Source organism: Heterocephalus glaber, unplaced genomic scaffold (assembly GCF_053883595.1).
Source record: "Heterocephalus glaber isolate CG9 unplaced genomic scaffold, H.glaber_assembly_v1.0 deba00001442, whole genome shotgun sequence".
NCBI lineage: Eukaryota > Metazoa > Chordata > Mammalia > Rodentia > Bathyergidae > Heterocephalus > Heterocephalus glaber.
In genome coordinates, this window is record NW_028258296.1 from 24,847,607 (window position 1) to 24,872,948 (window position 25,342).

Sequence of the window (25,342 nt, forward strand, 5' to 3'; positions counted from 1 at the left end):
CTTTAATTAAAAAGCAGAAGAACAGATCCAGGGTGAGTTTTAGCTCCATTACCCATTGCTTTGAGAAAATCACTTAACATCTGGGAGCCCCTGAGTCTTGTGGTGTAATATGGCCCTTCCCTGCAAAGGCAGTTCTGAGAATTCAGGGAGGCAGAGTAAGTGACAGTTTGTTCTGTGGAATTAGGGTAGTAATTCAGTGCAAGGTTCATGACATGCCTCTGGAAGCCAGGGATGTTGAGGCACTGAGCCTGGGAGACCAGTGCAGACCCACATTGCCTTGTGACTTGGGTCTTGCACATCTTGCCAATGGGCAGTCTTAATAGTTCCTTCCTTCTCAGCTTGCTCAAAACCAGGAAGCTCTGTGTTAACAGAGAGCATAAGTGAGGCTGCGGGCAGGTGTTTTATGAAGCTGATTTGCAGCCTCGTGCTACAGTTTGCCATGGGAGATGGCTCTTGTTCTGGCTCTTGGAAGATGACTACTCACCCTCTGTGGGAGAAATGCCAGTCAGCCCAGCCAGTTGGCTCTGAGAAGAGCTTCCTTGAAAGCAGTGCCCACGTTTTGCTGAGGCCAGGAGACCTTCATCCCAGAAAATCCTGGTATGTGACCTACCCTGGAAGTGAAGGCTGAAACAAGAACATTGTGTTGTGAAGGCTGCTAGTGCAGAGAGGCCATCTCTTAGGTAACCAGACAGCTTGTCATTTTTCATTTTCCTGCTTTAAAAATCCATCTGTATTAATGACAGAGTTCTGATGTTCACACGGAGAAATCTTGTGGCAAACATTTTTAACCTCCAAAGTAAGATCTTTCTCTTTTTGATCTTTTGAGATGTGGTCTCGCTATGTAGTCCAGGCTGGCCTTGAACTCACTATTCCAAGCTATTTTCAACTCAGGGCAATCCTCCTGCCTCTGCCTCCCAAGTGCTAGGATTAGTGTGCCACCATGCTTGGCTCAAGATCTTTCTCTTTCAAGATGAAAAAGATAAACAGCCTTGTTTTTGTAGATAAATTTATTAGCCTGAAACTAATTTGGAGCCTTTCAAAGGGCTTTGACAATGTTGCCAAGTATCATGGACTTTGGTATTTAGGGAGTAGAGACTTTCAAAGAAATCCCCCCCAAATTCTTCCAAGATCAACTTTTTTGGCATGATTTAAGCCCACCTAAGAGCATACTTTTTTCTCCTGATAAAAGTTGTGATTTAAATTTTTTTCCTACTCAGCAGTGGTAAGGAAGAAACAACTTCTCTGTGAAACATAGAAGCTGGAGAATAGTTAGACCTTGGGGAAGCATGATATGATGCTTAAGCTTTGTGGTTGTGGGGGGCTAGGAAACATATCACAAACTGTGAGGTGTTTTCCAAATTGTAACTCTGGGATGTATGCCCGGAATGAGTGCATGCGTGTATCACTGGGGACTGAACCCATGTCCTTGTGTGTGCACACACTACTGAGCTACACATTCAGCCCTTTAATACATATTTTTATGTATGTTTTAATTATAGTGTTTTAGTTATAGGGATCCTAAGAGGGAAATGGGGTTGCACTTAGCCTATAGTTGGCCGTGCTCCAGAGGAGAGTATTAAGATCAGGTAAGGACACGGCATAGGTGAATATGGTTCCTCCACTCCCTGTAGTTGCATGTCTGAATTTTGCTGGCTGTTAAACAGGTACAAACTTCATGTATAAAAATGATCAGCACAGTGCTAGGGCAAAACAGGGATGGTTTACTCTTGGCTGTTTTTAACCTCAATGACTTTGAATTTAAGAACTAAAGGAATTTTTTTTGAAAGTTCAATCTCATGAGTTCCAAAAGACAAAAAAATGCATTTCCTTCACCTTTTCCTAAGACCTTTATTTTTCTTTAGAGGTTGTCCTTCTGGACTCTTGGGGTTATAATGAATAACAGAAATGAAAGTTGGAATACCAAGAAGTATTTTGAGTAGAAATATGTCCTTAAGAACATGGTAATTATTGACAAGATTTTTTTAAGTGAGAGTAGAGCTAAATGCCCTTCTTTGAGCTTTCCCTCCCATTGGATACTTGCTGAAAAAGAAAAAGCAGTTCTTTGGGGAGAATCAACGAGATGTCAAAAGAGTTTATCAAGAGAGATGAAGAGTTGATAGGTCCAGGATAAACAAGAGACTGAGAAAAGTAAGCAGGTGGACTAAGCAGGCCCTGAAAGGATGCTAAGACCCATCAGGAAGATTCTAGGAAGCCCTTGTTAGACTGTGAGTGCTTGAAGGATAGGAGTGCTTCTCACTTGTTCTTGTGTCCCTTTTGCCCACCTCTCCATACCAACAGGGCAGTGCTCTTGAATTTCATCTGTGTCCTCCACAACTGTAGTTTGTGCCGCCCTAGTGGAATGATGGGAAAGGCAGGAGAGATGCATTTCGTCTTGCTCAGGCTCACCATTGCCACCTTTTACTTTGTGTTCTGCTTTTTGGGCTATACCAGGTGGCTGATAGCTCCTAACAGTACTGTATATGGCCCAGGCTGGCTTCAAACTCTCCATTCTCCTGCCTCAGCCTCCTGAGTGCTGGGATAACAGGAATGTGCCACCATGTCTGATAGAAGAAAACAGAAAATGAGAAATTGCCAACCTTCCTACTAAAAGTTGAGGGCATGCATTTGTTTTTGCAAACAGCATTTGCCTTATTAAAACAAATGTATTCGAGAAAAGTGAATTCAGAGAACAAATATGTTAGTCAGCTGGTTAGATTCTGAACTGGACAGACTTTGTACCTAGGCATATGAGTGGCTATCCAAGAACCTTTTGAACTTTTGCCATCAAGTAATTCTGAAAAGGCTGATGGAGGCAGTAATAGGTAACAGAAAGAGTGCTGTGTCCTTGGCTTCAGTTATCAAGATACATACAAATCAGGTGGGTGAAGAACGTAGCCAGCTCAAAGGGGATATAGCCTGTGAATTGTCGGATCATTTTTAGATGAAGGAGTGGATCCCAGATGGTTGCTAGACTTAACTTTTTCCCTAGAATTCACTATTGTTTTAGAAACTTAAAGCATGAAGGAAATGGCCCAGATACTCTCCATTTGACCATTTTCTAACTGAGACATCAGGACAGTTACTTAACTTCTCTGGCCCTGTTTCCTCATTTGGGAATATGGGAATAGGATTTTTACAGAGCTATTGGAAAATGTTAAGACCAAGGGGAGATTAAAATGAGCCGCTGTTTAGCACTGAGTAAGAACATAATATATGCCAGTTACTATTTCAGACATAATTTAGCTTTTTATCTAGAATAGTTTTTTCTTTTCATATTTTTGGAGGAGTTAGAGGTATTACTGAGGATTGAACCCCGGGCCTTTGTGCTGAGCTATATCCACTGCCTTTTATTTTTAGACTAGGTCTAGCTAAGTTGCTCAGGCCATGTTTGTACTTAAAATCCTCCTGCCTCAGTGTCCTGGAGTGCTGGGATTACAAGCTTTTGCAACCACACCCGTTTTAGAATAATTATTCTTTATATTTTGTCCTTCATTTTGAATTTGGGAACAAGAATGGTTTATTCAGGCCAGAACTTAGATGATAAAAGGAGCTGTTTGTCAGAGACAGTCCTCTAAGAGCCCCTAATCTGGTAGATTCTGGGTGCAAGAGCACCAGGTTACAATTCCTGGAGCCTACATGTAGCAGTCTTGAACTATATGTTTGCTTTTTTTTTTTTTTTTTTTAACACTATTGTGAAGTTCACTTAAGTCAGAGTTCAAAAAAATGAATGTAATCCCAGACTTTTAAACACGGGGAAAGAATCGTTTTCTGGAAGAATGTGTTCAAAGACATGGGGAATTTGGTGAATGTTGGGCCCACTGAGGATGGAACCCTAGGAGGCACGTAGAATACTTTTGTATTTCTACTCTCCGCTCCAGTTCGTGACAGCTCAGTTTGTGGCAGCAGTATGCATGTTTTCTCTTTTGAGTCAGTGAGGCACGAGACAAGTAATTTCCCATCCTGAAGCTCTTTCTGCTGCTTGGCTGAAGTGGATATACTGGGATGTGGCTATTAACTTTAAAAATTTGGATAAATCCAGCCTCCACTTCCCCTGAAAAGGCTTGGTCTTGTCTCTGCACCTTCCCGGAGGCGATTTCTTTGCTGGGGCAGGGACTGGGGTTGGAGTGGGGGGGATGAGGAAAGGAAAGAGGCAGACTCGCGGGGCGCCCTCCGGGAGGAAGCGCGGGTTGCACTGATGGAGGTGCTTGGAGGAGGAGCGGGCAGCAGCCGGGGCGGAAGGGCCGCGCAGCTGTGCACGGCAGACTTGAGGTGGCCGGCCGGGGAGGCCGACCAGGCGGGCTGCGGGCAGGAACCGGGTGGCGGGTGGGTCGCGGGCCCCCCAGGGTTCTGTGAGCCGCGGCCTCCCCTGCGCGCCTCCCGCTACCGGCTCAAACTGCAACTGCTTTCCTTTCCCCTGTGCTTTCAAACAGGAAGTGCACGGCCGGGGTCCCAGGATGGAGGAGTGAAGTCTCGCGCCGCGGTCCCAGCCTCCGGAGCCCGCCCGAAGCCCAGTCCCCGAGAGCGCCCTGACGGAGCAGGGTGGCCGCCGGGTCCAGGTGCACGCGGGGTGGGTGCGGACATACGGGCTGTGCTTTGCCACTGTGCCGCGTGGGTGTTGTAGGTCGCCAGCCTTGCCGGCCGGCTCCCCCAGGGGCTCTGCCAGACTGTTACCGCCACTGCCGCCCAGGTGTGTCAGGCATGAGCGGGAAGCTCCGGCCAGCGCGTGTCCTTCAGGAGTCTCTAGCTGTCCTCACCACCCTCTCTGCTGCCTAGAGCAGCCGCTCTTTGTTCCTCTCTGGCCGGGGGTTGTCCACGTAGATGTTCTGGAAGGCCTGAAACAACTGAGTATTACTGAGGTTGGTGTGAGGGTGACACTGGGGACGTAGGGGTGGAGGAAGAGAGTGAGACCTGTATGGGTAACATGTAAGGTGGAAAGAAGAATCTTAGTTTCCAGTCTGTAACATTAAGGATACCGATTCCCTGCTTTCTATTTTGGAAGAGCCAGGCCAGCACAAACTGAGGGAATTAGTGATGCAGACACAAAACTACACCAGAAAGGTAGGCACCAGAAATGAGGGACAGCGGTGCGTTCTGAGGTGTTTAGTCTGGTGTCTGGCTTGTTAACTCCTCTGTGATTTCCTCTATGCTGAGACAGACGATGCTTTAAAAGTATGAACCAGACGTCTTTATAAAATTCCATCTGTCACCAAAGTAAAATTGAGAATGACTTTTCTCAAATTCACCAGGTAAGAGTATAATTTCATATGTATATCTTGCTCCAGTGGTCACAGGAGAAGGAAACTCTAGGACAAGGATTGGTTAATGCTACAGACTTTTTGCTTTTTCATTTCCCTGGCTGGTCTTTTCTTCCAACTACTTCTGCCCTAGTGAAGGCCTTATTTTACTTCTTCAATATTTATCTAAGGTGAAGAAACATCGTTCTTGGGCAGGGACACAAAGGAAATGGAATGGTTCAGAAGAATCTGTTTATTGACAAATTAAATGTTTGAACAATATGAAAGTAGCGTCTCACTGTTTTGTAAGAAGTGATATGAGCAAGTTATGTGTCACAGAGGAAAGTGCATGATCACAATACTTCATGTGCTCTGCTCCTTTACTTCATTTAATTTAAATTTCATGATGGATGATGACTATATTTTAACGCTAAAAAATTTATAATGAATGTATTTACTGCATAATTAATTTTGCTTTGAAAGGAACATCTTTAGTACTGAAGTAGGCTGATACTTGTACCATCTTCTCCTTTTTTCCTGCCACAACAGTATGGAAATAATTTAAATTATAAGATCCCATTGTTCCAGAGTCCTTCAGAACTGTAGTCTCTTAGAATGTAGCTGCTTTGAGCATTATGGTAATATCAGTAATTGGTATAATTATATTAGCAAATAAGCAGTCAAGGTATACTATAAGAACTGAGCAATTTATTTTTTCTTTAGACAAACAGACATGGACTTAAGTTTGAATTTAATTGTGAGATTAAAGATTATGCCTCTTGACAGATATATCACAAGATGAAAAGTGTCAAATCATGAAGAAAGATTCTTTCTCCCCTCAGTACTGAGATGGAACCCAAGACCTTACTGTTAGGCAAGCTCTCTACCATTGAGCTAAACTTTCCCCCAGGACAGATTCTTTGAATTCTACTACCAGTAGAAGCAGTGTCTTGCTTTATTTTTATACCAGGTGTAGTCCTTGCCCTCTGGTCTACTGAACTAAGGACTTTCTTCAGCATCTGCGCTCTGCTCTAAGATACAGTAGATTTTTGTGTTTCCTCTAAATCTGTCCTCTACTTAGGAACAGTATCTACTGCCATCTTAGTCGAATTTAACCCAATAATGATAATACTGACTTTTAGCTTATCATTTTCTATTTATAGAATATATATACTTTGTATCTTGTTTAAAATTAGTAGCTTCTTTGAACAGTATAATGAAATAGGATTCATTTACTCAGTTTATCGAGAGCGAGAACTAGGACTGATAAGATGTCATGGCCTTATTACTAAACAGAGATGTTGGGACTTGCACAGGTCTTTGGATTTATAGTCCTGGGCTCTTTTATAGTCTGGAAAGCTGCTACCTGAGGAAGAGATGGCAGTGCTGATTCATATAGGCCTCTGCCATTGGCTCCAGGAGAGCTGACAGACAAGTTTGGACTTCCCTGTCTTCAGGTCCTTTCTCGATCCTCTCCATTCAGGCATGGCCCTGAGCTCAGGGTTTTGTTTGTTTTGTTTTCCATGCTTAAAATTTATACTTCCCTCTGTGTTTGTGACTAGATTTAGCTGTGTTTGAATCAATGTGATTTGTGTTCTGCTGCCAAAACTCAATGGTATAATATTAATTTACAGATATCTTTGGTCAGGTCTTAGTGAGCAGGTCACATTTTGAGGAGTCATATTAGGAAAACTTTGCAGAATTAACAAAAAGACACATCTGGCTTACCTCAGGATGGTTTATTTCCTAGGTAATAAACTAATAAGTGACATACATGGCTCTCCCCATATCCCACCACTACTGCCAGCATGCATACCTACACACACAGACACAGTTTGGGATAACCCACCAAGAAATTAACATACTGAAAAGCGTGGACAAACCTATGTAAGTTTAAGTTATATAGTAAATATTTTTGTAATATTATTTACATATTTTAATATTTCCTAAATAGATATAAGCTTATTTTCTTACTTTGGAAGTGCTTGAAGTGCTTAAAGTTGAGACCCTCTTTAGTAAGACTTTTAATGTTGTATTTAGAAGAATATAAATTAAAATTGGGTCCATTTTCATGGGGAAATGCTGGATAAGGTATTTATTTTCTCTTTAATAATTTAATGATCTGTAATTCCCTTTCTAGAATATTGTTCTAAACATCAGGGGAGGAGAAAATAAAAAAGGATGGAAAGGGGTAAAATGAATGTTCTTTTTTTGCTAAGGGAGGAATCAAATGATATGTGTATATGTTTCCTTAGTACATAATGCACCACCATTTCTGTCTGTACTGGTATGTTGCACTTGTTTGTAAAGTAGCCAGGTCTTCTATCAGAGAGGCTCAGAATGAAAGGGTAACTAGCTTTGATGTTAAATGCCAAGGAAAAACTAATGGCCAAGAAAAGATTAGGAATGGAAGTAAATACAAATTTTTTTTCAAAACCTTTTCTTTTTTCATGTATATATAAAGTAAAAATTACTGTATTATCATTGGAAAGCAATGATTCTCAAAGATCTTAAAGTTTTACTGTACTTTAAAAAATTTTTTTAGAGGAAGAATACCGGAGACTGAACCCAGAAACTTCACACATTAGGCAAGCACTCTGCCATTGAGCTATATCCCTAACTCTTTATTTTTTTATTATGAGACAGGGTCTCTTAAGTTGCCCAGGCTGGCCTTGAACTCAATCCTTCTGTTTCAGGCTCCCAATTAGCTGGGATTTCAGATACGTACCACGACATCTGACTAGAGTTTTGCTTTTTGTCTCTAATGAATGCATGTATTTTTGTGACAACATTACTTAATATTACTCAACTGGATCTGTATTAATGACCACAGTATCTTCTGTATTTTTAAAGTAATAGTGCATATCTGTTACAAGATAGGGATTGAACCTTTAGACCTCTCTCAGTATCCCAAGGTTGACAGGTTGCAAATTATGGCTAAAATAAAACAACTGTCCCAGATTTAAAATGATGAAATGCTGTTTAACATATAAAGGATGTTTCCCATCAGGTTATAAAATATTTCCAGGTGCAGTTTTTTTGTTGTTGTTGTTTTTGGTACCAGGAATTGAATTCATGGCCTTAACGCTTGCCAGGCAGGTTCTGTGCCACTGAGCTGCATCCCTGGTCCTCCAGGTGAAGTTTTTCTTCTTTGTTTGTACATTAAATTGGTGATGTGCAGAGTCCTGAGTTTGGATCTAATCTTGTTTCTGGGTTACTTGTTTTTCCTGGTCAACTTTGAAATCTTTGCAGTTATTGAGTCATGGATAACGGGATTTTTTTTCTAAGAGCATTTCCCCAACAGTGCTCTGTGAATATCCCATCCTGTGTTTGACAGGACTCTGACAACAGCTGTAAAATCACCATCACTACCACCAGTCTTATATTGTTTCCTAGGAGCTGAAAGAGGCTTTCCATTCAACCTTTACAGTTGTGGTAAGTGTGTGGGAGGGAGGATGTTGTGTTCCCCCATGCTGCAGTGGAAAAAACCAACATGGAAGTTCATACTGAACCTGTCTCTGGTTTTCATGCCTGTTGTTACAACTCTTCGGTCTGTATTCAGCTTAGTATGAGTTTGGCAATGCAACAGAAACTTGGGGTGAGTGCAGAAAAAAAGCACAGGCATGGATTGTAACTCATCAAGTCACATGAAGAATGCCTGGACTCTTCCATATGTTGCAGTTCACAACCCTGAAACATTGCCCTCAGTGTATCTTTGCTTTCTCTGTTAGTCACCTGAGCCATGAAAAGGACTAATCCTGGTTTAGTCTTACCTACTTTTCACCAAAGATTAAAACAGAGACAACATGCAGATGTTAGAAATAAGGACATGAAAGAGTCAACATTTTTATATATATTTTTGACCTTCTTGTGGATTGTATTTATTTTTTCAGTAGAACCTTTATTGGGATCACAAGAGTATCTTGAGGCAGTTGCTCATAAGCAGTATTACTGGAGTACAGCATGCATGCGTACTAATTTTACTAGGACTGCATAGATTGTTGTCAAGTTCATACCATTAACAGAACAGCATGCCTTTTCTTTTATTAACAGATTTCCTAGTTGTTGTAAGCTCAGTAGATGTTAGTTGTAGCTCATAGTTTAATCTTGCCCTTTTTCTAAAGATCTTTTCCTTTATTCAATTTCTCCTTTCCACAAATTTTCTTTTCATATCTTTAGCCTGCCTCTTTTTCCATTGAGTCTCTTTCTCTTTTTCTTTCTTTTTTCTTTTTTGCAGAACCAGGGATTAAACTCAGGACCTTCAACTTGCCAGGCAGGTGCGGTACCACTGAGCTACATCCCCAGCCCAGAGTCTCTTTTTCTTGAGAGAAGTTCCTTGAAAGCATTTGGTACATTCCTTATAGATTCTGAAATTAATCCTTTGTTTTCTTTAGATATCATGAATACTTCTTTTGATTACATCACTTCTCTGATAACTGTGAGGGCTTTTAGTAACAGCAAAAATCTTTCATTTTAACGTAATCAAATGTTAATATGATGTCATTTAAGAAATCTTTCACTATTAATGGGCTTTTATTAGCTTATAGGTTTACTCTTATCATTTGGATAATATTAATCCAATATTATTTTTAAATAACAACTTTGTTTTTTCCTTTGGTAATTGGAATGGAACCCCAGAGGCTTTGCACAGAGCTATGTCCCCAGCCCCTTTTAAAATTTTTGCACAAGATCTTGCTCAGTTGTCCAGGCTAGACTTGAACTTGCAGTCTCTTGCCTCAGCCTCCCAGAGTGCTGGCATGACAGGCCTGACAACTGGTCATATTTTGAGCTATCTTCCCCAGTACTATTTATCAAATAATCCACTCTTTACCCACAGATTTTTTGATGCTACTGATAGCATCTAAGTGCATATTTTGTTCAGTGGATTTGTGTTTTCCTTGGTCTTTGATATACATTGTTTTAAATTTTTACAGGTACATTTATATAACTTCATCTTATTAGCATGATTCTGGTTATGTGTACATTTGTACATTATATAGCTTGATCTTATCATGATTGATACAGTAATACAATTTTAAAAGTTCAAAAATGTTTGGTTTTTTTGTTTTCTGCAGTGCTCAGGATGGAACCCAAAGAGTCTGGCAAATATGAGGCCAGTGCTCTACCACTGAGATATATCTCAGCACCAACATTATTTTTAAACAGATTTCTTGCCCTTATTTGTGTGTGTTATCTCTTTACGTGTATAAATGTATTTTCTAGAAATCTATAAACATTCTGTGATTTATTTGATGACAGTTTACTCCTAACATTACATCTTTTTGGGGGGTTTGTTTGTATTTTAGCAGTTATGGCTCCCTTTCACATGTGATGCTCTATACAAGACGATGGTATCTCACTTTAAAGGCTTTTCTTTCTTCAGTGCTCTGTATTTGTACTTTAGAGCTGTGATGTACATGCCTGTTATGGCTTTGAATGAATGTTTTATGAGCTGTGGTGCTGTAATACATGGATGCATCCTCTTGAAATCCTGTTAATTATAGATGTCTCTTTATTACTGGGAAAATTTCATGAGTTTCAGCTTGGTTTTCTTTAGTTTTATTTGGCTCCAGTCTGTTCTAAGTTCATTGGGTGTCATTCTTCTGCCTGTCTCCAATTTATGTCACATAGAATGCTAATTTCCTTTATTTGATAAATGGGTATTTGCATGCCCCTGAAAAGTACAAGGTATGTAATGTGTCTTTTAGTATAAATTTGAGATCACTGTGAGAAAGAAATTATGGTCTTAAAAATATATCGTATGACTAGGCTAATATAGGCCAAAGATGTTACCCTTGGCCATTAGCCCTAGGATTACTTGGATGACACACTGCATTATTTTTCTTTCACCTATTATCCTTTAGTGCTTTGTAGATAGAGGAGACATTTACTAAACTTGCACTAAGAGTTCTGGAGTTCGAAAACCTTAGATATGACTGATACCTGTGGATTGTCAGAATTGATCTCCTTTGTGCTTTAAGTAGGATTTGGATTCACCCGAGTTTGATTCTAACAGCCCCAGCTAGTGACTTGACCAAACTCACATATTTATTCAAGGACCTCAGTATGAATGTTTTCCATTTCTTATTCAGATTCCTCTACACAATCCTTACCAGCTGTCAGATCCACCTGTGTGACCAATCTCCTCTCTTAATTAATTGACAGGCATGCTACATCAGCTGTTCAACAGACATTTGCTGATCTCCTTCCCTGTCTTCTTCCTACGTCCTTGCACTAGTCATGGTACAGTATTAAGTTCTGAGGATACAATGTGAGTATCACAAGGTGCCTGGCCTCAGAAGACAGAAACACAAACCATTAACTGGAATTAAGAATACATTGTGATAAATAATAGAATAGGGTGGGGCACAAACTAGAACCATTTGTTCTTATTTGTGAGGAAAGAATTCCTGAAGGAGGTGATTTTGGTGGTGAATATCATTGGGATAAGATAAGGCTGAGCAGGAGAAAAACAGTCCAGACAGAAGAAACAGCCCAGGTTCTGAGTCTCCCAAGTTTAGTGTGTGAGGACCATGGAGTTTGCGTGGCTGGAGCAGAGCAATGGTGTTACAGAGGCAAAAGCAGGCCGCAGGAGCCTCTTGGTTTAGATTCTTGCTCCAGCTCACCATGTCAAGGGCTGTGCTTGGCATTTCTTGAAGTGTGGGCTTTATCCTGACAGCATCACGGAACCACTAAAGGTAAAATAAATGCTCAGATCACTGTCATGTGATATATGGAAAGGAAGCATGGAGAAGTCTATGGGCTACTACTGTAATCCAAGTAGAGATCATAAGGACTTGAACTAAGGGAATAATAGGAAAGGAAACGATGGACTGAAGAAACATTTAGGAGAAATAATTGGCTCCTGAGTAGGGTGAAAGAGAGGGGAGTAACAGGAAGGAAGAAGAAAGATGATTCCTGAGTTATCTGGTGACGAAGACTCTGTTTGAAAGTGTTACTAGTAAGGATGGAACAATTTTGGGGAGAAATATTAAATTCTATTTGTTTTTTGGGGGAGCATTCTTCTGATCTTGAGAAGTCTTGGCCCTTGAAGCGAAGTCAGGGCTGTAGACTTGAATTGGGGAATGACTGGATTGATCATTGTAGCCATGAATGTAGTTGAGATCTTGTAGGGGTAACTGAAGGATCAAAACTAAGAGAAGTTAGAATCACGAAGCTCTAAGAAGAAAAATGGTAGGGTAGACTGGTTGAAGGGAGGGCAGGGGAATGGGGAAAAAATAAGAACCAAAATACATCATATATAAAGGTACAAGTTCCCAATGATGAATGTAAATGTATTGTATACCTAAAATGTACCAATAAAAGAATTTAAGAGGAGGGGCCAGGGATTTAGCTCAGTGGTTTTGCTGCCGGCTGTGCGAGCACAAGGACCCGAGTTCAATTCCCAGTACCAAAAAAAAAAGAAAAATGGTAATATTGAATACCAATTAAAAAAGTTTACATGTGATGTTACATAATTCTTACAATAATCTCCTCTGCAATAATGATGGTCCTCGTCTTTTACAGACAAGGTACCTTAAAGCTCAGGTAAGCAACTTGCCAGGGGACCCAGGTAGTAAAGAGGGAACAGCTCTCTTGTCTGTCTGAAGAACAGGAAGTTCACTTATAGGAAAGACAATAGAGGAGATTTGGTTGGGCAGTCAGCAGTTAGAAGATTTCAAGTCTAAAGCTGGATTGTCGTAGGTGAGAAAGAAATTTCTGAGAAGTGGCAGCAGGGAGTGAGTGTGTATATGTTTGTGGTGAAGGAATATATTGTTTGTGTATCATGGTGACTAGAGCATAGTTTGGTTGAGCGTAATGAAAAGGAAGAGACTAAATGTAAAAGCTGGAATAACTAATAGAAGAAGATTCCAGAAAAGATAAGGGAGCCAAGTTCAGAAACAGAAACATGCGCAAACAGGTTGCCTTAAAGGGAATCAGTACATCTTTTCCACTGGGACCGGAAAGGAGAAAGAGATCTGTGGGATAGTAAGTGAATATGCAGGTAGAAAGGAAAGAGTTGAGGAAGCTCTTTCCTGATGGTAGGATAGTCTGCGTAGAGATGAAATCTGCTGACAGTTAAAGGCCTTGAGGCAGGTGATAGTAATAGATACCATAGCAAAAGCCAACTGATTTAGAATGAGTAAGAGTCGTGCATTGTTGAGGGCCCCACTGGAGTTTTGACAGTGGGAAGTTAGGCATTGGTGGTGGACTTTTTTCCTTCCAGAGATGGAGTAATATGAATAATATGAGTGAACTTTTGAAATAGAGCACTCAGGCCTTGCATAAAATCTTAACTAGTGACCTAAGAAAGCTTACAATGAGGGCAGGAAAAGGAAGACAAGAAGGAGCAGTAGATTAAACAGGGAAGTCACCTAATCTCTTGGCCTCAGTTTCCCATCTTTCAATGGAGGAGGTTACATTTCATGTCATTTCGAGTCTCCTGTACCTCTCAGAACTTCTATGAAATGTATGTGTCATTAGGTAAAAGTGAATGAGTAAGAGAGTAGGACTAGCTAGATTACTGTCATTTATTCTGGATGGCTTCTTCTGATGGCAACCCTTAAGCTTGTGTCTTTAGGGGCTTACAACATAAGACCATGACAGCTGTCAGTTAATTATGTCCAAGTGTCTGCTTTGTGGTCCTGCATGGCAAGTGGCAATAGGAAAGAGGTCATAAGTCAGAACAGAGTAGATAGGAGTGTAATGCTGTGATGAGAGTTGCACATGAAGTTGACAGTATGGAACCACCACAAATCTCTCCTGTTGTGTGACATAGTTCTCTGATAAATTGCAGGTCTCAGATGATTTGGTCATTTTAGTTAATCTTAATTGTCAACATGACTGGATTATAAGACTGCTGGAGAAGTGATTGTATTTTATATGCTTATCATTGGACCGATCCACTGATGTTCATAGCTGAGTGTGCTGTTAGGAGATGGGGTCCAGTTCATTTGGAGGGTGTATCTCTCACTGACACTCTTCCCCTGTGCTCTACCTCAGGGGCACCATGAAATGACTAGTTTTGCTCCACCACACACTTCTGCCATAGAGCCAGCTTACCATGGACTGATACCTCTTCCACTATGAGCCAAACAAACCATTTCCTCCTTGAAGTTGTGTATGTCAGGCACTTTTTCCCAGCAGTGGGAAAGCTGACTAATATGGTAAGGGAGGGGATGGTCTTGCATTTGTTTCAGTTGTTTCTCTCTTTGCATTTTCTTTTCACTACTCTTTTCTCTAAGTTAAAAGTGTGGCATTGTGGAAAAGAATTGAATGGCTGGAGAAAGTTAAATATTTGTAGCACCTTGCCTTAGGAATCCTTTCTTCTTGTTTCTTCTTTCACTGCACCTTGAGTTTGTCTATAGAGAAACTGGGAAGAGGTGGAAGCATTTCATCACTCTGTTGAGTTGGGTCTGTACTGCCCTTTGCAGGTTTACTCGTCAAGCCATTGGTTGTCTACTCCTCATTTTAAGAACAAGAATAACAACCCTAAAGCCCCAGAGGTGTGGTTGGCATTAAAAGGTGAATCGAGGTTGGGTAAGCAGCTCCAGAGATTATTGTAATAATTTAACAAGCCTATGTAGGTGATGAGACACTTTTTAAAATTAAGCCTCTAATCTTTCTCTATGCTCTTACACATTTGAGACAAACTTGGGTATTTCCGTTTTCCCCCATTATGCTATTATACAACTTCATACTTGGAAAACTCTTTACAGGAAAAAACAGGATGTAACAGTTTTTGTGAGACATTTTTGCAAAATTCACTCTTAGCAAAAGCCTGAGAATACTATTCTCTTTCTCTACCTCTGTACTCTTAATTTCTTTCTGAAAGTCTTAATTTCTTCCCATAATTAAATATTCTTCAAAGTAAAACATAGTTTAAAATTTTAAACCATTTAAAATTGAAGTTAAAACATACTCTATTAATGTGTTCTTTCATTTCCTGAGAAACCACAGGAAAGATTTGCTTTCTCAAAATAAACTAAGTAGCCTGACTATGAACTCAGTGCAGTAGAGATCAAAGATTCCAGCATGATCATACAATGGGAAAATTTCAGTCATCTTTCTAACCTTAGAAAATCAAATGTAATACTTTTTTTTAAGTTAGAATGAGGCATCAGAATATATATGTATAATTGAGAAATACATCTTTAAGGATACTTGAAATTGTCTTAGCATGAATGTCGGCTGTCTAATATGTCCAAAAGTTGATATCTGCACCTATATCTATACTTGCCCGCCCCGGGGGTGGAGGGGCTGTAGCATGCTAGGCAAAGTTTTCTTCTTAATTCAGAGTTAACCAAACCACTTCCTTGTCTTCCAAAAAATAATGAACAGATTAAGCGTACTTGAAAACTAGATTTAAAGTATAGTTTTACCAACAAAACTTGTGAGACATTTTGGTTTGCCCAAAATCTGCTCACTTCCTTTTGATGTGGAGAGATGTTGGGAACAGTATCCATCATAATGGGTAAAGAGATGATATATTCTGAGTTGATTTGAGTTTACAGTATAAACCAACTTCAAACAAAGTTTAAGAAAGTGGCATGACTTAATGCAAACATGAAATGTTAATTTTAAAAATTGGTTTTAGGGCCGGGGATTTGGCTCAGTGGCACTGCGCCTGCTTCACAAAAATGCAAGGTCCCAAGTTTGATCCCCGGCACCCAAAAAAAAAAAAAATTTTTTTTTTGTTTTATTACTAAGTAACTTCTCAGGGATTGTCAAGAAAGTCCTAAATTTTATAAATGCTAGTTTATTAGCCTATAAAATCAGGACTATTATCTTTTGCTACTTAACCTGGAGCATTCAAGTAAAGAAATGATAAGTGAAGGTTTTTCAATAGTCTTCTGAAAGAAAAGGGTCTAAATCCAAATGCCTTTTTTCTGCACTTCCTGGTAAAAAGTTTAGAGGTCTCCATTTTAATATATCTTACTAGAGCAAGAAAACTTCACTAAAGTTAGGAAATGAAATAGTATCATTCTGTTTAAAATTAATAGAAGTAAACATTTTGATTTGAACAAAACTTTAAAAAAACCTAAAAAACATGAAATGGGTATAAAAAAGAATTATTTCACAATACACTGATTATTACTACTGTGTTAAAGTCTATCCCAATTTTGAAGGGACCATGCGAATACAGTTGCTACTTAAGGGATTGTAAGTAGAATTTTAAAAAATTTTCTTGAAAATATTTTGATGTTAGATATTTTAAGAGTCAGAAATCAAGATGCTTATTAAGTTAATCTTGAAATGTTATTGAATTTTTATTATTTACAATACAAAACATATTAGTAGATTAATTCAGCAGATGTAGGGATTAAAGGTAGGTAATTTTATTTCTTTTTCTTGCTCATTTTTGAATGAACCTTACCATCTAGAGAGCAGTATCAGGAGGAACAAGGATGAGAATTCTGGGAACTGTTACTGTCTTAGTTCATAGGTCTAACCAGTTACCTATGATGGCCCTGGTTCCTTTGATGGCTTCCATTTCTTTCTTCCCTGTGTTTTTGACTTACTGAAATTCACAGCATAACATTCTGTCTACCTTTTTGCTTCTCAGCTACAGCTGTGAAAATTACTTGAGTGAGATGGTTTGGCATTGAAAGGAGGAAAGAAATAATCCTCTCATTACCTTAAAAACAGGGAAAGAGGATTATGTACAACCTTGAGCTTTTAAAACCGCCCCCCTCCAAAAGTAAATAGCATTATGGGTTATCTTTGCTTTTATAAATGGAAACCATAATGCTTTAATAACTACTCTTAGGAAAAAATTGGTAGTCACTAATTTCTGCTTTCCTTGTTGTGATGACTCTCTTCTGACCATTTGCTGATTGAAAGGAGAGCTTGTGGTCTTCCTGCCACAAATGCTCAGTATGAGATCTAGATATTAGAATAGCGCATTATAAACAGTGAGGAGAAAATTTTAAATGACAAAAATTATATTGTCAGTACCCTGTAAAAATGCTGTGCACCAAAATATTTATGTGTTAAATTAATGTACATCTTATAATTATTTATATCTGATGTATAAAATATACATATATGTTTTACACTTGCAACAGTAACTTTCCCTGCCTTTTTAGTATTTTAGTATTTAATTCTAGATGAGTAATTAGCATATGTATTTTGGAAGGCAGTAACAGGAAGGCCAAAAAGTAATATTTTATAGCAATTTCAAAAAACTGTTGGCCAAGTATTATTTTCCCACTTTATATAGATGAAAACTAAAGGCAGAGTAGCAAGTTTGAGTTGAAGGTCACTCACTAGAAGGTGAATACCTCTTTCCTTTATCAGTGCCGGGCAAGAAATGCTCCGGATCTCCTGCTTAATGCAGCCTTATATCTTGAACCATTTGAAATTTTTTAAAAATGTGGAATATAGGCTTTACTGGAAGACACTCTGTGATCCCTCTGTAATCAGTAACATTTTTAATGAAACCTTTTATGCTAAAACTCAGTTAAGGAAACTGAATCATTTTAATAAAAGTATGGATACATGAACCTCCACATAATAACCAAAGACAGCCCGTCTTCATCTTCCTCCTTAGTAAGTGTACCAATCCCAGACTTCCTTGTGTAGATGTGTGTATATATATGATTTTTAAAAGGGTTTTCTTGACATTCTTTTTAATAGTCTCCATTTCTCCTTGTAAAGTTACCAGTAAGAACTTTGACAGGAAACTTTATTTGCTGCAGATGTGAAGATCTTCAAGCAGGTGAAGTTGTAGGAAGATACTTTTAGTTCCACACAAGGAACAGATCCCCTTCAAAGCTAGGCTGAAGCTGGCAGTGTTGCTAGGACCCCTGGGCACTTTTGAGAGGCTGCCATTCTTGGCCCAGGTGGTAGGGAATTTGAAACATCCCAGGAAAGGGTGGTCCAGAAATTACCTCTGAGGTCACAGAGTGTGAATGCACCATTTAGTCACAAAGTTTGTGCTGGAAAAGCCCATGTAAAATACCATCTCTGCCTTGTACTGGATGTGTGACCCTAGGGAAGTAGGCTAAATTCTGTAAGCCTCAGTTCCCTCCTCTGTAAAAGGACATAGCTGGGTGTGGTGGTACATACCTGTAATCTCAGCACTTTGGGAGGCTGAGGCAGGAGGATGGAGGCCAGCCTGGGTAATTTAGCAGCAAGACCCTGTTTCAGAATAAGAAATAAAAAGAGCTATAGACATAACTCAGTGGTGGAGTGCCACTGGACTCAAGATCTCAGTATTGGGAGTCAAATGAAGCCCCTAACATTGTAGTTATTGTAGTGTAGCACTGAGATTCCTGCCTGTGGATTCAAGAGTCATTTCTTTGTAGTTCAAAGGTGGTCTCTAGCCTATCAGGTCTTACCAAGACATTAATGGAAAACTTTCTTTATTCTTACTCAATCAGTGTTTGATTTGGTTTGATGAAAGTATCGAGTTATAGGTTGTTCGACTCCAGGAATAATCCAAATAAGCAAATACTTGGACAATCTGTTTCTCTGAGGATTAACACTTTTTGACCTCTTACTCTGTGCTGGGCACTTCTATGTTTTTAAGTGCTTTAAGTTGACTCTAGAAGACCAGTCTAACCATACCCATTTGTCAGCGAAAAAAACTGAAACTTGCAAAGCCAAAGCAGTTTATTCCAGGTTATATAGCTTGAAAACTGAAACTAGATCCCCAGGTGCATTTTCCAGAGCACATGTTGTAATTGCTGCCTGTCTCTACATTGCTTGTTCCTCTTATTGCCAATGTCATGGGGAACCCGGGCATGGGGTTGAAGAGCTCTTTATGACAAATGAGCCAGTGGTCATCTGGCCCTTTGGCATCCTGCAGAGGAGGGAAGTGTTTTTTCCCTATGATTTCATGGATATTTGAGGCTTTTGTTTCTATTTGTGTGTGTGGGTGCTGTTTCAAAATAAAAATGAGCTGTTGTAATTCTTTGTTAATATAAAAGTATAAGTTTTCCTTTAAAGAGAATATAGTGATATAATAAAGAAGGTAGATAGTGAAAACCTTTGTGGCTCCATAGTCACCTGATTAAGAATAGATTCAGATCTCAGCTGTCAGTAGCTGTTTGCCTTTGGGCAGGTGATACAGCCTTCCTGTGCTTTACTTCACCATGTGTACAAGAGTGTGCAGTAGTGCCTGCTTCATATGGTTGTTAGGAGGATTCAGTGGGCTCTTACTTGGGAAGCATTTAGAACTTCACATAGTAAGTGTAGCACAAGTATTGAGTGAACAAAATAAATGAGTGCCTCTGCAAATAGTCTTCTTGGCCATGGCCCCTGGAGGAAGAGGCAGAGGCAGATGCAGAAGCAGACCCAGAATGTAGATCATGCTGTGCACTGGTGGGTCGTGGCCTGGGCTGTGTGGAAACAGAGGCTGGGGAGGATGGCTAAAGACCCTCTGCTTCCATTTGCTTCCTTAGTAGTCCTAGTAACCTGGAATATTAATGAATTTTTTCTTCCTTTTACTTTCACAATGCTAAAAGTGATTGTACTTCTCCTTTTTCTACTTTTTGCATTTAGGGAGCCTATGAAAACTAAGTCTGTTTATTTGAGATTTTTTCTATTGCAGAATAGGCCAGACATGAGTTTCCTTTCATGTGATGTATTCTGTGGTCTGTGTTGGTTTAGCTCTTCCTTTGTTTTCTTGTGCTTTGGTGTGAAGAAGAAGCCCTGTTTATAAAGAAAGCCTTGGTGTCTTTCATGTATAATGCATTCTTAAACTAATTCCAGTTGCTCTGACCCTTTGAGATTTTAAAATTGCTTTGTTCCGGTTTTTAAGCATTTTTGAAACATTAAAAATGTTCATGGGGAGGTGGGTCATGGGAAAAAATTCCCAGAGTTGTTTGTCCTTAGAAGATTATTAATTTGCATGGAGAGGTTTTATGCCCGGTTTAATTTGCCAGGTGTATGGTCACTTGGACTTGAGTTCCTAGTTCTTTTGATATTTAAATCCCTGATCCTATGGCATAAAGTGCAGAGGCCAAGCCTCTTAAACTTAAATGCTTGCTATGCCCTGAGCTCTTGCCATTGTCCCATCAAAGAAAGGTCTTAAGTAGTGCTTGCGTTTGCATTGAAGCTTTGTGTCAGTAGTGAGGATCAAAAGATTTGTCAGTTCTCTGTTTTTTGTCTTTGAACCAAGACTTTCCAGGAAGAACACAGACTTGTTTTGAATATTGCCGCCTCTGGGTGTTCATGATTATGCAAGTCAGCAGTATTTTTGTTTTTTAAAAAAACTTTATAATGGGTGCAGAGGTATGAAATGGCAGGGAAAACAAAAACAGTTTTCCAAACAGCTTGTACAAAGCAGTCTTTGAATACAGGTGGTCTTCAATTTACAAGGATTTGTAATTCTTCTAGCTTGTGAAAGACACCACTTGAACAGTTTCCATAAAATCCTTTTCAGTTAGCTCCCACCTGCAATGAACCTCAATTTTGTCTTGAATTCTTAAATTTTATCTGGTATTCCTTAAATCTTGCCAGTGAGCTAACTCCAGCTGTGGCCACCATCGTGGGCAGCTGCCTTCCCTACCTCTGAATGCCGGTGCTCCCTACATATTGAAGCCTGAGAGGATATTACAAAAACGAAAATGCAGTATGTCAGTGATGTGTTTAACTCCCTTAGGGACTTCTCACTGTCCCCAGAACTTCTTAGTAAGAAGTTAAAAGCTTGATCCCTTAAGAAAACTTCAAGACCTTGCCTGAGGAAGTCCCTGTCCCCATCTCCAATCCAGAGCTCCTGTCTGACCACCCCTCCCCACTCCCCCTACATGCTCTCATAAGGCCTCGAAGAACTTTTCTGTTCTCTGATCTGCAAAAGACTTTGTGACCACAGCCTCAACAGGGGTGTGTCTCATGCCTAGCACACTCTCCCCCTCTGACACTTCACTTTTGTCTGGCAAACTTCTTTACTTTCCCTTCCTCTTAACTTAAATATCAGATCCTCCAAGTAGACTTCTTTAATCTGTAGACCAGATCACCTCCCTCTGCTTTTTCCATTGGACCATGGTCCATCATGACGCATGTTATATTTAGTTACTCTAGTTTCCTCTCTTATCCCTGCTTCTTACAAAACTCTTTCTTTGTAAGAGAGTTAGTGAAGCTTTGTTTTCTGCTCTTAATAAAGGCACATAGGCTCTCTCTTGGCCTTTCTCTGTGGCTGTTTCTGGTTACCTAGGTAACTTTGGAGCCCTGTCCCCAGGAGCATGGGCTACCTGTTGAATATAGTTCTGGTCCTATAGAGCAGTCAGCTAAGTTAAGGGAGGCATTGAGGATTTCAAGTGTATCAGATCCTTAAAATAAAAAGGGAACATTGGTGCTGATATAAACATAAACATAAAACATCAGGATTTTCGCTTAAGGACCCAGCAAGTCATTCAATTTTTCCTATACGTTTTAACTACTTTATTGACAATTCATGCATCATACAGTCGGCCCATTTAAAGTATGCAATTAATGGCGTTTAGTACATTCATAGGATTATGCAACCATCACCACAATCAATTTTAGATATTTTACCTACCAGAAAAAAACATACCCATAGGAAATCATTTACCGTCATCCTCCAAAATCCCACTAGCTCCTGGCAAACACTAATCTCTAGATTTGTCCATTCTGGACATTTAACATAAATGGAGTCATATAATTTGTGGTTCCTTGTGACTGACTTCTTTCATGGAGCATAATATTTTTACAGTTTAGCCATGTAGTAACATATGTCAGTATTTCATTTCTTTTTGTTACCAAATAACATTCAGTTGTACAGATGTCCCTAAGTGTACTATTCAGTAGTTACATATATTCAAATTGTTGTGAAGCAGATCTTTAGAACTTTCTCATCTTGCCAAACTGGAACTAGATATACCATGTTTTATGTATCCATCTTCATTAGTTGATGGGCATTTAGGTGATTTTCCATATTTGGGACATTGTAAGAGCTGCTGTGAACATTTGTGTGCAACTTTTTGGGTGGAGATATGTTTTCATTTTTCTTGGGTGTATACCTAATGAGAATTGATAGGTCGTGGGTAATTTTCCATTTAACATTTTGAGGACCTGTCAAACTATTTTCCAAAATGGCAGCACCATTTTATATTCCCACTAGCAAGGTGTGAAAGTTTCATTTTCATCACACCTGACCAACACTTGTTATTATCTTTTTAATTATAGTCATATTAGTGGGTGTGAAGTGGCATCTTACTGTGGCTTTTGCATTTGCATTTCTCCAGTGAATAAGGATGCAGAGCATCTTTCATGGGAAGATATTTAATTAAAATTTATCTTCTTGCTGGACACAGTGATGCAGACCCATAATCCCAACTACTCAGGAGCCTGAGGAAGGAGGATCTGGAGTTTGAGGCCAGCCTGGGCAACATAGCAAGAGTTTGTTTAAAAACATACTGTACATATACACACAGCACAATACAATAAAGTTTTTCAGTTTTTCTCATGGTTACAACCTAAGAAAATGTACCCTTTGGGAATTCTTGAAGACTATAAATTGTGATCCAAACCACAGATTGGAAGGTAGAGGGAAAATGGCCACCGTCATAAGTACTGACTTGGGCAGATCAGGATTTGAGTAGAAGCACCTTAATAATCTCTCATTTTCAGGAACTTACTAAATGGAATCCTTGTCTATGAGAAATAAAGTTGGAAGATGGAGCCCAGTTTAAGAGATTCCCTTTCAAACTGCTAAATTAGCATAACTAAGTGGAAGAATGACATTCAAATGGTGGGAAGATACAAAAACCATCTTTATACTCCCAGCACTTCATTTGGTATCTCTGGCAGTATGTATTTATTCTCAATGTTGATAGACATAATCTTTTTTTTTTTTTTTGGTACCAGGGATTGAACTCAAGACCTTGTGCTTACGAGGCAGGTGCTATGCCACTGAGCTAAATCCCAAGCCCAGTATAATCTTGAATATAGCCCACACATCAAGAGTTGTGAAATACAGTATCAAACTGAAACTTACAATTTCAGTGGAATCTTAACATTGAGTAAAAAGGGGTTACCAAATAAAGCATACTGGATTGTTTTTAAAAACTACTGAGTCTATTCTTCTTTCTTCCATGACCACCACTACACATGTATGAAAGATATTGTGAAGTCCATGATGCCAGTGAAGATTATTTATGTAAAATATATCTCACCTTATTCCTCCTCAGGTAAGGCAGGTCATTTCTTAGGGTAACTAAGAACATGGTGCTGAATAGACACCATGCCAAGCATTGTATGTTTTGTCATTTAATTGACATCAACTTAAGAGTCAAGATTCTACTCTTAACTGCTGTATTGCTATGAAAGAAACTGAGGCTCAGCATGATTTAATAACTTGCCCCCCTTATCACATACTGTGTAGAGGCAGCACATGAGGATTTTAGGCTTCCAGAGAATACATTCAACCAACACTCAATACAAAAAAGTCTTCCTAACCCCTCTTAACCTCTTCAGTGGGAAGATGGAGAGTGGAAACTGGGTATATACCTATGCTATGTCCTTTTGCCTGCTCACTACAAGTGCAACTGAGTGTGGCAGGGACCTCGTAAATGTGCAGTCACACTTGTACCTGAAGTGGTGGCTGCAGTCCTCTGCAGACCTTGGAAAGCTGGACTTAGTCCTAGTCCCAGCAGAAAATTTCAGCCTGGGGAGAGACATGATTAGATTTTCCTTTTCTTTAAAAACCACTTGTGGCAATGTGGAAAATGTCCAGGAGTGGATGGGGATGGATACCAGGAGATTCAGTTTGAGTTGAAACCTAGATTCAAGCAGTGAGTAGGAGGAAACCATTAGAACTTGGTAACCTGCTTGCCAGAGAGAGAATGTGAAGATGGCTTTAAGAATTGTGGGTTGGGAGGCAAAGAGGTACAGTATCACCTTGATGTGGAGTTGTAGGGAGGTGAGGTACATAAAGCCAGTGGTAGACTCAGGTTCAGAGCTCTGTCTCACAGTCTGAGAACCACTGTGGTTGTCTCAACCCTGGGTATTTTGTCAACTTAATTAGAAGATAAAATAAGCTAAATTGTGTTTGCATCTGATTACTTTGCTAGAAAACTTACAAACACTAAAGCATCTATTGGTCTCAGGCAATTTTCTAAGGGAAGAAAAGAGTTTGGTTAAACTGTAAATACTCTTAGCACAGTTTTTTTTTTTTTTAAATGTTTTCTCCTCAGTAGGTGCACTTAGAAGGGACACTTAGAAGTTGTTTTGTCATTGAGGTGAGTCATTTTGCATCCCCTCCCCTTTCCCAAAGGAAGTGAACCTGATTATACAGATGCTGTTACAGCCGTCCAGTTCTAGTATTGGCTATGAGATTCCTCAGGACTGAACTTCGGTGTAAGGAAGGCAGACCCAGTAGGTACCAGTGTACCCCTCCCAGTTCAGTTTAGGGACATTTGTTCAGTTTAATAATTTTTAGGTCTTCTGGACATTTTATTTTTGGAGAAACTACATACCATCAACATAGATGTAAAATTTATCTTTAATTCTACTTCAAAATCAGTTTCTCCTCCCCAAGGCAAGTGTTAACATTATTTTAGGCAGCTAAGTTAGATAGAAATAAATATGTAGTCAGAGAGGGACTGGGCTCTCAAGGAAGTCAGCAAAAAATATAAAGACATCAGAATTGTGCCTGGTGGCACATCAGAAGAAGACCTGGCCTCAACGTAAAGATGTAGTGGCCAGGCCTACATGCCTCCCTAAGGGATAAACAATAACTTGAGATTATATTGTAATTAGTACCACCTGGTCCTGATAGGCATCAATCACCCAGATGGGTGACCAGAGCATCTGGACCTATCCCTTTCCAAAAATATCTTTGTTCCTTCCAAGTATTCTTGCTGTATCACTTGTTTCCCTATTGGATGAATATTAGCTAAGCAGCTACACTTGTGATCCTATAGGTTGATTTTAGTTTGACCCACGTTATACCTACATTGTGACTTTGCTATGTTCTGACCCCTCTTGGAAATCCAGGAACTATTCTTATTTCCTTATTTCCAATAAAACTCTCCTAACTTCTTAAAAAAAATCAGTTTCTGGGATGAGATAATTAATAATATAGCACTGAAGTGATAGATGATGAAATTACTTTTCTGTGTTGTTTCATTCATGTTTCA

At 39.5% G+C, this 25,342-nt stretch overlaps 2 protein-coding genes across 6 annotated transcripts in view; both read left to right on the top strand.

Moving 5' to 3' along the window:
• Positions 1-25,342, top strand: part of Lrrc8d (leucine rich repeat containing 8 VRAC subunit D) — a 120,762-nt gene that overhangs the window by 20,608 nt on the left and 74,812 nt on the right. The window contains exon 1 of one of the 5 annotated variants that reach the window (XM_087213062.1): positions 4,431-4,556. The exons of 1 other annotated variant lie outside the window; for it this stretch is intronic. The gene's annotated coding sequence lies outside the window, so the exon portion shown is untranslated. Of the gene's footprint in view, positions 1-4,430; positions 4,568-25,342 lie in introns of those variants that run through there. 3 more of the 5 variants (XM_004841301.4, XM_021255409.2, XM_021255408.2) reach the window with 3 other exon arrangements.
• The window catches only part of Znf326 (zinc finger protein 326), a 204,810-nt gene continuing 183,923 nt past the window's right edge, over positions 4,456-25,342 (top strand). Inside the window, exon 1 of the mRNA XM_087213064.1 lies at positions 4,456-4,556. The gene's annotated coding sequence lies outside the window, so the exon portion shown is untranslated. The remainder of the gene's footprint in view (positions 4,557-25,342) is intronic.